Source organism: Ambystoma mexicanum, chromosome 10 (assembly GCF_040938575.1).
Source record: "Ambystoma mexicanum isolate Mex_15411 chromosome 10, UKY_AmexF1_1, whole genome shotgun sequence".
In the NCBI taxonomy this organism is placed as follows: domain Eukaryota; kingdom Metazoa; phylum Chordata; class Amphibia; order Caudata; family Ambystomatidae; genus Ambystoma; species Ambystoma mexicanum.
The window spans coordinates 639,050,053-639,063,677 of NC_090932.1; positions in this window are offsets into that span (position 1 = coordinate 639,050,053).

Here is a 13,625-nt window from a genome sequence, read left to right on the forward strand (position 1 = left end):
GTGAGTGGGTATCTTTTGTGGACAGCATTAATAACAATGCTATGAATTTAAAATTCACCGAATGTCACAGTTCCACTGAGATTGTATATTTGGATGTCAATGTGAGGCTTGACAACCTTGGCATTCATACATCTCTTTACACAAAAACCACCAATACAGGCCTCCCTCTGCATGCCACGAGTTGTCATCCGCCTTCCTGTAAGAATAGCATCCCCTATGGTGAATTTATTTGCTTTCGGTGCTATTGTACAGCTATTCTTGAATTTGACCGGTGTTGCAGTCTGGCTGCCATTGGTTTTTTACAACAGGGTTACTGAAAAAAGACAATAGAAATGGCCTTTCTTAAAGCACATGCACTTTCGAGGGAAAAGCTATTGCATGATCCTACCAATAAGAAGAACAATGACCATGATGATCCCTGCCTTATTGTCACATTTAATAATGCATCATATGATGTCCGGAAGATTATTATGAGACACTGGCACATCCTTATGCTTGACAAAGATCTTGGTCCAGTACTGCAGAAGTGCCCTATTCTGACCTACAAACAAGCACCTTCGCTGAAGGACAGACTGGTTTCTAGTTATTTATCTCCTGTACAAAAAAACTCTACCATGACCAATTGGCTACCAAGTTTTCCTAAAGGGTTTACCAATTGCGAAAAATGTGAGGCCTTCCCACATGCTACTGCCTGTAAATCCTTGATACATCCCATTACAGGCACTGAATTTAGGCTAAAACATTTTATTAACTGCGATACCTCTTTTGTAGTGTATGTTCTCGCATGTCCCTGCCGAAAATGGTACGTAGGGTACACTACATGTGTATTGAAGCTCAGAATTTTTCAGCACCTTAGAGCCATTAAGAATTTTGACCCTACGTATCCCATGGCCAAACATTTCAGGCAGGAACATGATAGTGATGTTCATCTACTCACGTTTTTTGCTGTGGCCCATGTTCCGACTCATTTGAGAGGAGGTGACCGAACCTTGAAACTTAGACAATTGGAAACCCGGTTTATTTTAGACTTTGATACTAAATATCCCAACGGTCACAAAGTGGATGAGGATTTGTATAATTTTATGGGAATTTGATACTTTGTTCCTTTTTGCTCTGGTTTTTCTTGTTCTTGTCTGTTTGATTTTGGTTACTTAATATTGCTTCTCTTAGGTACCAATAAGATACATTGCTCTGGCCTGGAAATGCCTTTTTCATTTTATTTTATTATCTGTGTTACTCAACCAGATTCATTTTTTTCTTGGTTTCACGGCTGTCTTGCCATTCTGATACATTAGGGGAACACAACTTTATGATTATGATATAGGTTTATTCCAAATCTATCTTTTCTATAGATATTGTTTTTTTTCTTTCTTTCCATTTTTTGCCTTCTCTCTTTAGCTGTTATTCTATAAGGCTGAGTACTGTGTAGATTTCTTGTTTTCATATATTTGCCTTTAACTGTGTGGGCACTTGATCAACAAAAAACCAACAACGTTTTATAGAATTTATGGTATATTGTGGTTTTATCTGAACTCTGGCCTGCAGCCATATGTATTTCAATGGGGAATTTTATCGGAATGTATTTGCACTTGCACTCTATGAGTATCAAAAAACTTTGGTTGATTGTCTACTGCTGCTATATCAGTATGTTTACATGGAAATGCACTTGCACTTTATGCTGCAGCTGTGCATGCATAAATATATCTTTTTTGGAAATGAAGACATCACTTTCCAGAACGTGCAGCCAATAGCTATAACATGGAGTGCAGGTGCAATTTTATGTAAACATATTAACATAGCAGTGTAATATGGCTGCCCTGGCTTTCACGGCACAGCTGACTTGTGGAGATAGGCAAAATGGAAGAGGGACAACTGTGCAATATGTATTGTGTTTTTCACTCTGGTTCCCTAACGTGACCAAGCGCTCTTGGAAGCGCGAAACGCGTCGTTCAGGACCCATCCTTGGCATCCTGCTTTTTTTTGCTGTGTGTGTGTTGCCTTTTTTCTTACCATCATTAAACTTGTTTCTTTACACTGGTTCGAGTTCGTCATTTTTGGGACCAGCAGTACCTCATGTCTGGAGTCTGGAGTGCGGTTTCTTTTCCTCTGCTGTGTTTTTCGACATATATATATATATATATATATAAATATATATATATATATATGAAACATTTATACAGCATATTAATGTGTTGATCTCTGTGGCACCACGTAGAAAAATCCACAATGATCAACATATTAACATATTAATATGCTGTACAAAGTTGCCTAAATTATTTGAATGTTTAAAGTACCCCAGCTAAGGTTCTCTATATTGGTATCGCGGTCGAGCAACCAAGGCTTAAGCTCTCAGGAGGTGATGCAGGGTGGTTCATAAGTACAGTGTAGTCCCCAACCACCCACAAAGGAATGTCCACACACTATGTTAGTGAAAACACTTTTGTTTTATAAATAAGGTTCAGGGTTATATACACAATCACAATAACACACTTTGTACTCTGGCAATACTAAAATGGCAAATATATACAGGTCTACGTGGTACCACTCTTAACTATTGATTCCTTTGAAATGCATCAACTGCTAACAGTTCAAATGGCATATCAATCAGATTATAAGATGAATCAACGACAGACACAGAAAAAAGCAAGTTAAATCAAGCAATGGCAGAACAGTCTATCTCACTACCATGAGACAGTTCTGTGCGAGGATCACCCCACCTGGGCAACCTGTAAAAAAGAGTGTATTTGACAAGCCCAGTCCAATTATGCTCACAATAGTCTTGATTCCTTCTAAAAGGTTCCACGACCCCAAAGTAACTGGTTTTCGAAGAGTTCTTCGATGAGTCATCGCAGGCCCTTCTTGAGTGCACTTCCTTTAAAGCAGGAGCCACGGGTCGTCGAGAGTCGGTGAAGAAAAGGGTGAACACTGTCATTGCGGCACAAGCTTTGGTTATTGCGGTGCTCATTGACGATCGATTGAAAACGTCCTGCAAGCTGAGGTGTGTGGTGCACCTCGACGACAAGTGTTAGTTGCCGCAAAGAGTCAGTGAAGAACTTTGACCCAGCAAGGGTGTTGGGTCCTCAGCGTCTGCGTCGACGAATGGGACGTAACCAAGACTGGCTTTAGTACCTTTGTTGGCATTTCTGAGGTCTTTGGATGGTGGCACGGTTGTTGGCGGCCTTGACTTTTTCCGGCAGGATGAAAACAGTCGATGATGATGAGGAAGGGAGTCTTTATGTCAATGTTCTTAGGCAAAGGAGCAATGGGGCTCTAGTCGGGGACGTTGGTCATCGCCGGTGATGGACTTCAATGTCCTGGGTGCTTCGCTTTGTGATTTCGCGGTGGTCCCCATCTCTGGTTGGTAGCCTTTCAAGGGTCTGACGTCCAGGGAGCTTTGGCAAAAATCAGTTGGTGCATGATGGTCCCTGGTAGCTCGGGAAGAGGTCTCCTAGCCAGGTCCTCTCTTGGATCGGTTCCTTGACAGTCACGCAGCTTTCAGATTAGATAAGGACAGCAGCAGGAATTCTTCTTCTTCCAGCAGGCTTCAAGGTTAAGCATCAAGTATCAACTTCAGCTTCTGAATGATTTCCATCATGGAGAGGCCCCCAGATATACTGTTGATCTCCCATTCATTCTGCTGGGTCTCACTTGGGTAACCAATCTCTCCGAAGGACATTCAGGCAGTCAGGCAGCCAATCAGGCTCACAGTGCATTCAGGCCATTCTTCTCCATCCAGACACTCACAACACGGAAGGTGGATTCGGACAAGCACTCTGCCATTCAGCACTCCACACTGCATTCATACCAGTTTCCGGCAGGACTGTCTCAGTCATTGTGTCAACCACCAGATACTAGACACCCATAACATGAAATGTGTGTTCGTCACACACTCCATTCACCCAGGTTCCACCCCATGGGCGTACCCACAACATACAGTCATTGGGAAGGCTCCTGCCAGTCTGGCCTGGACTTCCCCATAATACCATATATGGACTTTCCACCAAACAGCCAGTCAGGGGGAAGGGACAGAGTCAGGGGGTCTGTTCACTATTACCAAAAAGAGGAAGAGCCGCACTGCCAGGAGTCTCACATGAACTCCTGCGCAGAAAACAAGACAGAACATCCATGATAAAGAAATAAAGGACAAGGATATGGATGCGCTGTCCGTCCAATGCATTTCCAGCATCACAGCCACCAGGTGGTGTGCTAATGGTTGCAGCCTAGATATCCTGCTCCAGAGAAGCTGGGTCAAAAAAAGAATTGTAGGAGTACCCTGGGCACACCCGTGTGAAATTTCCGAGTTGTTGGCCCCCACGGCGATTTGTTATCAGCTGCGGAACGTTGTCCAGGACAACAAACACATTGTCCCTGACGCACTGCTCCCTTCATACACTATCCTTTCCTCACTCTGACCTGAGGTGCGCACCGGCATTAGGCCCAATCAGCCCTAGCTCTGGGGCAGCAAATCGATGGTGATCAGAGCAGTGTTTGGTGGATGGTGAAGAGGGGGCTGGAGGGGCCAGCAAAGTGCAGCAGTTCTCTGATTTGAGACGTGGACTCTGCTGCGGTTTGGCGCGCCTTTACAGGTGTGTATATTTATTGCTGTGTGGTGTAAAGCAGTTTGCCTCATTGGGATCCTGGTATCAGGGTGGCCAGCCCTCAGAAGCTCTAGCAGTGGACGCGCCACAGGAACCCACAACTTCACCCCTCTGAGGGGGCAAAGACAGCATCTCGCGCTCCCAGGCGGGTTTTGGTTGTGATGACAGTGGAGACCATAGACACTCACAGTGAATCTCATAGAAGTCACAAAGCGCACAACTGTGCCATGCCAAGCTGGATTCCGTACCGGGTGCTTGGAGGTAATGTGAGTACCCATTGGCTCCAGGAAGGCTGAGTACCCGTGTTACCTATTTCCCATCTGTAGAGGACACAAAAGCCTGTGCAGGCATCCTGAAGCTGGACTATTGCCTGATTTTTACATTTAGAGTCCCCCTGTTCTGGGAGATCCCTGATTGGGCTTACAAGGATCAGTCTCTGCAACTGCCCCATGCTATGCAGGCTTTGTGCAGAGATGAGCTGGCCTTCCATTGGATGGGGTGAGGGGTCTTGTCCAGAAGTGGTTTATGCCTTACATCTATTTTACTCCACGTCGGCCAAGATTGAGCAGTCTAGGTGGGTTGCTGCACCATCCGGAGTTAGTGCGAGAGGTCCTCGTTTGATTGCTCCCATCAGCAATCAATGATCTAATTTCGAGGAGTACATATGGCACTTCTTTTGGTTGTCCCGGAGGAGCAGGTGGGGATTAGGCTCTGTGGTGACCCCAACAAGAAAACTGAGATGTATTCCAATGGAGCCTCTGAGGAGTTAGGAAGTGTAGAGATACGTTGTGACTGGTACACATTGGCTGAGGTCTTTCATCTTTCTGCATTAAATATTAGTGGTGGGGTGCTGATGAATACCTTGCCCAGACAGAGAGACTGGCCTTTTTGCTCAGTCGTCTCTCCCCGGCCGGTGCTTTTGCTGAGTTTCTAAGCCCAGTCATAAAGCATCTTCCAGATCTACTGCAGAACTAGTGCCCTGAATCACTCATGGTATTGCCTGTTGTTGCCAGGTCTCCATGCCCTTGTATCTCCTTACTATAGGGTGCCGTCTAAAACGGAGGTCATTGCGGTCCCTGTCTAATGGACTGGAAAACATCTCTTCAGAGGTTTAATTTTGTCAGCCTCAATCAGCCCCTCTTAGAGCAAGAGTCAGTTGAATTCAATCATGGCGGAGATGCCCACCGATCCAGTGTCAATGAAGGTGGATATTGCAGGATTGTTGGAGGAGATCCGGGGATCCGCGCTGACATAGGAGTAAGACTGGACACTTTTGACAAACATGTCAATAAAATCAATGCTAGACTGCTTAACCTGGAAACTAATCAAACCTCTCTTGACACATTGAATCTTCAAATCGACTTGAGGCTCTCAGAACTTGAAAGGACGGAATCTGAGATGACACTCAAAATGGATGACTTTGAAAATCATGAGAGGAGAAACAATCTTCGGTTTTTCGGGGTCCAGCAGAAGGAGGGAGCAATGGAAAGAGACATTAAGAGGACCATCCATGAGGTGGGAAAGCTCCTGTTTACCGCCAACCCCACAATTGACAGGGATCACCGTGCTGCGGGGAGGAGGGCAGGGCATGAGTTCTGTGCTTGCCCTCTTCCACTACTATGAAGAAAATACGAGCATCCGTGATAAGGCATTGAAAGAGGGTTCAGTCTCTCTTGGATCCTCTAAGGTAAATATTTTTCAGGATATTTCAGCTTTCATCCTGGTCAGAAGAAGAATGTGTGCTCCTCTCACTTAATGGCTCAATGAGAAGGGAGTGTAGTACCATTGGGGGTTTTCCTTTTCTATCTGAACATGCGGGTCATATATTTAAGCTGATCACTGAGGATCATATCCAAATGGGCAAGACTGAGCTTATGGGTCATCCTGATGTGTACGCATATGATGATGGGGATTCTCCCAGTGATGGATTTAAAAAGGTTAAGGGGAGCAGACGATGCAGAGTTCATGGATCAAGGAAGTTCAAAAAGCTAAATTTCCCTCAGAGGGGCGACTCTTGAAATGTTTGCAGGATTTCTTGTTTTTCACTTCATGCCCTGGCCGCTGCACATTTTTAATTCTGCCCTCAGGCATATATCTTTGTGGTTTGAAGGGGTGGCCATGAGGGAGTGAAAAGTAATTAACAAATGGGGAACGGTTGGTTTAGCCAGCCTCTTTGGGGCTATGGTGAAAGTTTGTATGGTTTTCTCCGGGCGAGGGGATGGAGGAGGTGGTACAACCTTTATATCAAGACATGTGGGAGAGGTTTTTTTGGGGGATGGGGGGTGGCTTGTGGAAGTTCAAGAAACTGAACAGCTATGCAAAGGTGGTGTCGGTTTCCTTTATAGTTGGGTGGGGGAGACAATACACCTTTTCATTACCCATCTGATCCGCTGCCGAGGTCTCATGTATTGGATGTATTCAAGCTGTTTTTGTATTTGTCAAGGTTATTTTAGTGAGGTGTCCAGATTTGGAAGCTTCAGTATGCTGGAATAGTCCTGTTAAATTTGTGCCACTGTTGGGCATGGTGGCATAGGTTTCATGATGTGTGTTGTGGGTTGTTTGGTTGTAGGGGGGAGGGGAGGATCTTATATGAGAGGGACATATTAGTGTTCCTTGATGGTCTGGGAATACCTGGTGGTTCGGACCTAGACCAGTGATGTTAGCTGGGCGGTGCTGTGTGCCGCAGGGGGGGCGGGTAGGGTGTACATTGAGGGCTTAGAGGGGGAAGGGGTTTGCGGGGCACTGGTATAGAGAAGTTGTTTTAGGAGAGTTGCATGACCTGGGAATTTATTCTTCTTAAAGGTTATTTTGTGGACTTTACTTATTGGCTCTATGGCGATGGCAGATATGATTAAGGGGCGGGTGGACGGCCTGCGGGTTTGTACATTGAATGTGAAGGGGTTAAACACACTGACAAAAGGATCATTGGTCTCCAGAGAATTTTGGGTCCCAGTCAATTTTGGGTCCATTGGGAATGGATGTTCTTTTCCTGCAGGAGATGAGATTTTCACAGCGAGAGGAAAGTAGTGTCCCATGTGGTCTTCTAGGACAGGTATATTGGGTATCTAGTAACTCCAATAAGGGTGGGATGGGTATCCTTTTCCATAAGCGATTGAAGATAGAGGAGGTGATGATGTGGAAATGCAATGACAGGTAGGGCACTGCTGGTCTCAGGACTCGTTATGGGGATATGGCGCATGTTTGCAATGATATATACCACTAACCAAGAGGGCAATTGCGATTTCTGAGGGCAACAATTGTGAGAGTGGCGAGAGAATGCAAGGGGCATCTAATAGTGGGGGGAGACCACAACATGTGGGCCGACCCAACGCTGGATAGATGGGTTCCTAGGGAGGTTGGTAGGTGGGTACCCCCCGTGGTGTGTGAAGGCTTGCAGGCCTGTCTGGATTCCTACGACCTGCACGATGTGAGGTGGCAAGTTCATCCCCGGAACAGAGGTTTCACTTTCTACTCTCTGCCTCATGGGACCTACAATTGCATTGATTATGTTTTGTATTTCAAGAGAGTTGTGGGGCAGTGCACTGGGATGTGAGATTCTCCCGATTAGCTGGTCAGAACTACATATGGTGTTACTGGATAAATCATGGTTACGGTTGTGCGCTTGCCACTCATTGTGGAGATGTAATGAATCGCTCTGGAAGGACCCGGTGTTCAGGGAGGAATTTGAGCGAGCCATTAAGGACTATTTTCTTCTTAATTATACGGGTGAGGTAGAACTGTGCACTGTCTAGCCGCTGCTAAAGCGAAATGCAGGGGACTGTTGATTAGGGAAGGTGCCCGGAAGAAAAGGTAGAGAGCTTTACTGGATAATAGGTTGTGCACAAAGATTGGCGTCCTGGAAAGAAAAAGACAGGAATCAGATATAGGAATGGGGGAATGGATAGAGGAGGTTAGGGATAAAAGGGAGGATCTGAGATTGTTGGAGGAGGGTACAATTGTTCAAAAGCTTCAGTTTTTGTAGCAAAAGTATTATGAAAAGGGGGATAATGCAGACAGGCTACTGGTGGCCCGCCTTTGCGGACAGCATACTGAAAGAAGGAAATCGACAGTACTGGGAATTGGTGGCTGAGTTGAAATGACTTCTAAGGGGATTGTGGATAGATGTACGTCCTACGAGGGATTGAAAAAGCGAGAGGAGCAGATGGACTCTGGAGGTCTGGAGACCTACCTGAATGGTCTCTCTCTCTCTCTCTCTCTCTCTCTCTCTTTCTCTTTCCCTCTCTCTGTATTGATGCCAGATTACGTGGCACGTATGGACGCTCCTATAATGGAGGAGGAGATTTTGAATAGTTTATGCTGTTCACAGATGGGAAAGGATCCGGCTGAAGATGGTTACATGTCAGGATTCTATAAATCAATCTCGGGTGTACTGGTACCTCACTTGACAATGTTATTTAACAATATCTTGTCGCTAGGATGAGCCCCTGGTTCTTTTGCAAGAGCCCTCATCTCATCTCAGCGATACTAAGGAAGTTAAAGAACCCTTTGTATGTGGTTCTTATAGACCCATCTCACTTCTTAACATAGATGCAAAGATATTTACCTGAGTCCGAAAGTATGTGTGGTGGAGAATGGATGGTTTTCCTGCTGGTTTAACTTGGCCCGGGGCACGAGACAAGGTTGTCCCTTTTCGCTTCTTCTTTTAGCACTTTCTTTGGAACCGTTTGCCCAAAGATTAAGGGATGATCCATGACTGGAAGGTAATAAAGTGGGTGAGGTGGAATATAAATTGGTATTATATGCTGATGACATTTTGTTACATCTTTGGAACCTGCTGCTATCGGTCCCAGGAGCAGTTTATTTTTATTGTACAATATGGGTATTCTCAGGGTTTAAAATTAATAAGGCCAAATTTATTTTCTTTCCTTTCAACCAGGAAGGGGATCGGGAAACATGGAGGTTGGATCATTTGGTAATGGAAGTGAGCGAGGACCCACTGTGCTATTTGGGCGTACTTATTACAAGAGTTTTACATCAGTTGTATGAGGCTACCTACCCTGCCTTGTGGCAGAGATTATATAATGAAATGGTGAAATGGTATAGACTTACCATGTTACGGATGGGATGTCTTAATGCCATAAAAATGAATTTCTTTCCCAGACATCTATTTCAAATGATACCCACTGGGTTTCTTGACTCCATCTTTAGAGATGTAAAGGGGTGTCTTTTACATTTTTTTGGCAAAGGAATAAAGTGTGAAGGCATATGATATTTTGGTGTTACCAAAAGAAAGAGGTGGTGTGGATTTTCCTGACCTGTACTTGTATTATACGGTGGCTCAGCTTCGGGACGTAGTACTGCATCAGAGGAAACAAATGGAGCGTCAGTGGGTTGGGTTAGATAATTATAATCTTTGACTGGCAATGGTGGTGGAATGGTTGTGGCTACTGAGGGACTGGATTTGCGAAGGATAAGGGTGCACTATATGTTGGGAGTTATTTGGAGACCTGAGATGTAATTTGTTATGACTTGGCCCTCCCCATTGAGTCATTTATGGGCCCCAGGGGTGAGGTACCATATCCTGAATTTGGAGATGTTTCAGAGTTGGTTCGAGGCAGGCTTAACGAGTGTTGGACAGTTATGGAGGAATTAACAGTTCATACTAATATCGGAATTGGAAGATGCTCTGGGTTTTCATGTCTGCAACTGAAGGGGTGTTTGCTGCAGAAGTCTGGAAGGCATAGATGCAGCAGGATCTCACTTCGATTAAGAAAGTTCTGGACTCTCAAATGGAGATGATATGATATTTTATTTGTATCGCGCTCGTACACAGGTGTTTCAGAGCGCGACGATGCAAGAGAGGGGAAACAAGGGAGAACACAAAAACAACAACGATCTTACTAGGTCAGTGACATTGAAAACGCGCAAGTGCATGGGACGGGGAAAAGGGAAAAAGTGCATGGAAGGGGGAGAGTGGAAAGTGCAGAGCAGAGGAGAGTAGATAACCAAATAATAAATAAAAAATAGAAAGGAGGCAATAAACAGTTTGTGTTTATGGCGACAGACTGGGTAAGTCTGATAAGTGCTGAAAAGAAGAAAATGGTGTGGGGGGCTGTATGGGTACAGATACAGTCCATCCAGTGCAAGGGGTGGCCAGGAGGCAGTGCAGGATGGCGGCAGCATGAGCAAGTACCTGGACCCAGAGGAAAGAGGATGGCCAGGTGCACAGTGCCAAGAGAGAGCAGGTCAGCAAGGTAGAGAGGGAGAGAAGGCAGAAACAAAGAGGAAGATTTTGAGGTCAAGGTCAAGTTTTAGAGTGGCAGGGAGGCTGTTCCAGAGGGAGGCCCCAGCTGAAGATAGAGATCTACCCCCAGCTTGTTTCTTTGAAAAACGTTGAACCCAGAGGGAGTTAGAGGTAGAGGAGCAAATAGCTTGAGAGGGGAGGTATTTGCAGATGGATAGCTGAAGATATTTTGGACCCAGGCCCCAGAAAGCCTTGTGGACAATGCAGAGGCTTTTGAATTTAACCCTTGCATCCACTGGGAGCCAATGGAGAGATTTCAGAGCTGGAGAGATACGATCACATGGCTTGAGGCCAAGGACAAGTCTTGCAGTCCTGTTCTGGATAAGTTGCAGAGGGCGGAGAGTAGAGGCAGGTAGATTTAGAAAGAGGCTGTTACAATAGTTCAAACTAGAGAGAACGGGAGCTTGAGAGACAGTGAGCTTCTGGGGGAAGGAGAGATAGGCAAAGTACCTCTGAGGAGGTGCAGAAGGAAGTTTGACTTTTTAGAGACCTCAGATATATGGGCGGAGAAGGAAAGTGTGGAGTCAGAGATGACCCCGAGGTTCTTAGCCTCATAAGTAGGGGTAGGAGGCGGGCCAAGGGAGGCAGGCCAGAGAGTGAGGGAAAAGGATGGAGATGGTGTACCAATGAGGAGGATCTCAGTCTTGCTGGCATTCAGACAAAGGTCATTGGCAGCACACCAATCTTGAATGGCGGTTAGGCAGTCAGAGATGAGAGAGGAGGAGTAGGAGGAGGTGGTGGATGAGGGCAGCCAGAAAATGAGTTGAGTGTCATCAGCATAGCACTGGAAATTTGAGCAGAAAAAGGCAATGCAGTGGGCAAGAGTTGCCAGGTATTGGTTGAAAAGCCAGGGTGAGAGGTTAGAACCCTGGGGAACTCTGCAGGTAGAGAGGAAGATAGATGATAGGAAGGACCCGAGTTGGACCTGGGGGGCCGATCAGAGAGAAAAGAGGTCAGCCAGGCCAGAGCCTGATCAGTGATACCCAGGTTATCACAGAGCCGGTTGAGCAGGATGGTATGGTTGACCGTTTCGAAGGCAGAAGAGAGATCAAGAAGGATGAGGACAGAGGAAGGGCTTGATCTCTGTGCTGTATGATGCCCTGGTTGAGGCAGGTAAGGAGAGCACTGATAAACTTTGTGGTAGGTGAAAAAGAGACATGGGCCTGGATTAGATGTGGCTTATGGCACAAACTGTGTTGAAGGGCATTTAAGGTGTTGATTGCCTGCTAGTACAAACTCCACCCCATTAAACTACTGCATCAGTGGCAGTATGACACAGTACAGCCTTCTAAAATGTTTGCTGGGATGAGTCCGCTTTGTTGGCATGATTGTGGAGTGTGGGCAGAGTATTGGCATATCTGGTGAGGGTGTGATAAGGTGCAGGATTTTTGTCAAGAAGTGCTTGGATGGATAAAGGAGATGGATGGTGTGTCTCAGGTACAAACACTGTTACTTGTGCTGTATGACCTGGAGGAATTTGAGGGGGAACAACAGGGTTTATCACACCTAGCACACTGCTTGCTTTTGGTGGCTAGGGCATGCTTGGCCATACATTGGAAGAGCATATCATTAACTGGGAAATTGGAGTGGGTCGGTACGGCTAAATGTTTTTATGTAATGGAAAGGATTATGGCAGCCATAAGGATTATGGCAGCCATTCATGGACATAGTGTGGAAATTGAGACGGAATGGAGTGAATTCTGTACCTGCTGTATGCCCCCTTCAGGTCCAATGTTAGGAACGGGTGACTTTTTTTAAAAGGAGTAGATCGAAGGGGTGGGATTTGGCCCTTCTCTATTAAGGTTGGGACTCACTGTATAGTAACAGCAGTGTCAATTGGGTTATGTTGGTTGCCTTGCCAAAGGTTAATATTTCTTCTTTGTTCTTCTGTATCGCACATGATGTTTTGGGATGGTAATCTGGGTCAGGAGGTTTTTAAGGCCTATACCACAAGGGTGGGGGCAGGGCATCCTGGGAAAAGATGGGAGTTGTATTGTATTCCATATTTCGATGAGGTTTTGTTTGCTTCTTCTCATCTTGTATTGTGAAATATGACAATACAAATTTGAATAAAAAAAGAAGTGATGAGGGAAGAAAAAATTAAAGAAAAACTACATTATCATCATTATTTGCTGCTATTATAAAATACATGTCATATCTTTCTCATTCTCATATATAAATATCTATTACACATCCACTGTAGTAGCTGTGTAGTTATGGTTAAGTTGCTAATCCCATAGGAAGAGCACCTTAGGCTGGCTTATAACTTTGCTTATAACTTTGCTCCCTCTGGATGAATCCTCACCAAAATGATATTTGTGATGTCATCTTTGATGTCCTGGCTGTTAGTCTTAGCAGTGCACGGTGGTGGCGCGGGTTATGGCTGCTTAGCTTACCATAACTGGTGAATTTCAGGGTTTTTTTCGATTGTATTTGTAACCATAATGTCCTTTTAACAAAATTTTTTACTGAATTTCATAGGTTTTTATTAGAGCAACTTAACCATAACGTCCCTTTAACAAAGTTTTTTCATTGAATATGAATGTATATATATATATATATATATATATATATATATATATATATATATATATATATATATGGCAAAACAAGGAGAGGGGAGAGGGGCGCACTCCAGTTCCCACCACAACCTTCTCAGCCACTGGTGGTCTCCTCCGACCGGTTTCTGTGCTCTTACACGTCATCAGGGAGGCAGTCTTGACATGCAGCTCACAGCAAATGCAGGTGATGATAATCAATGA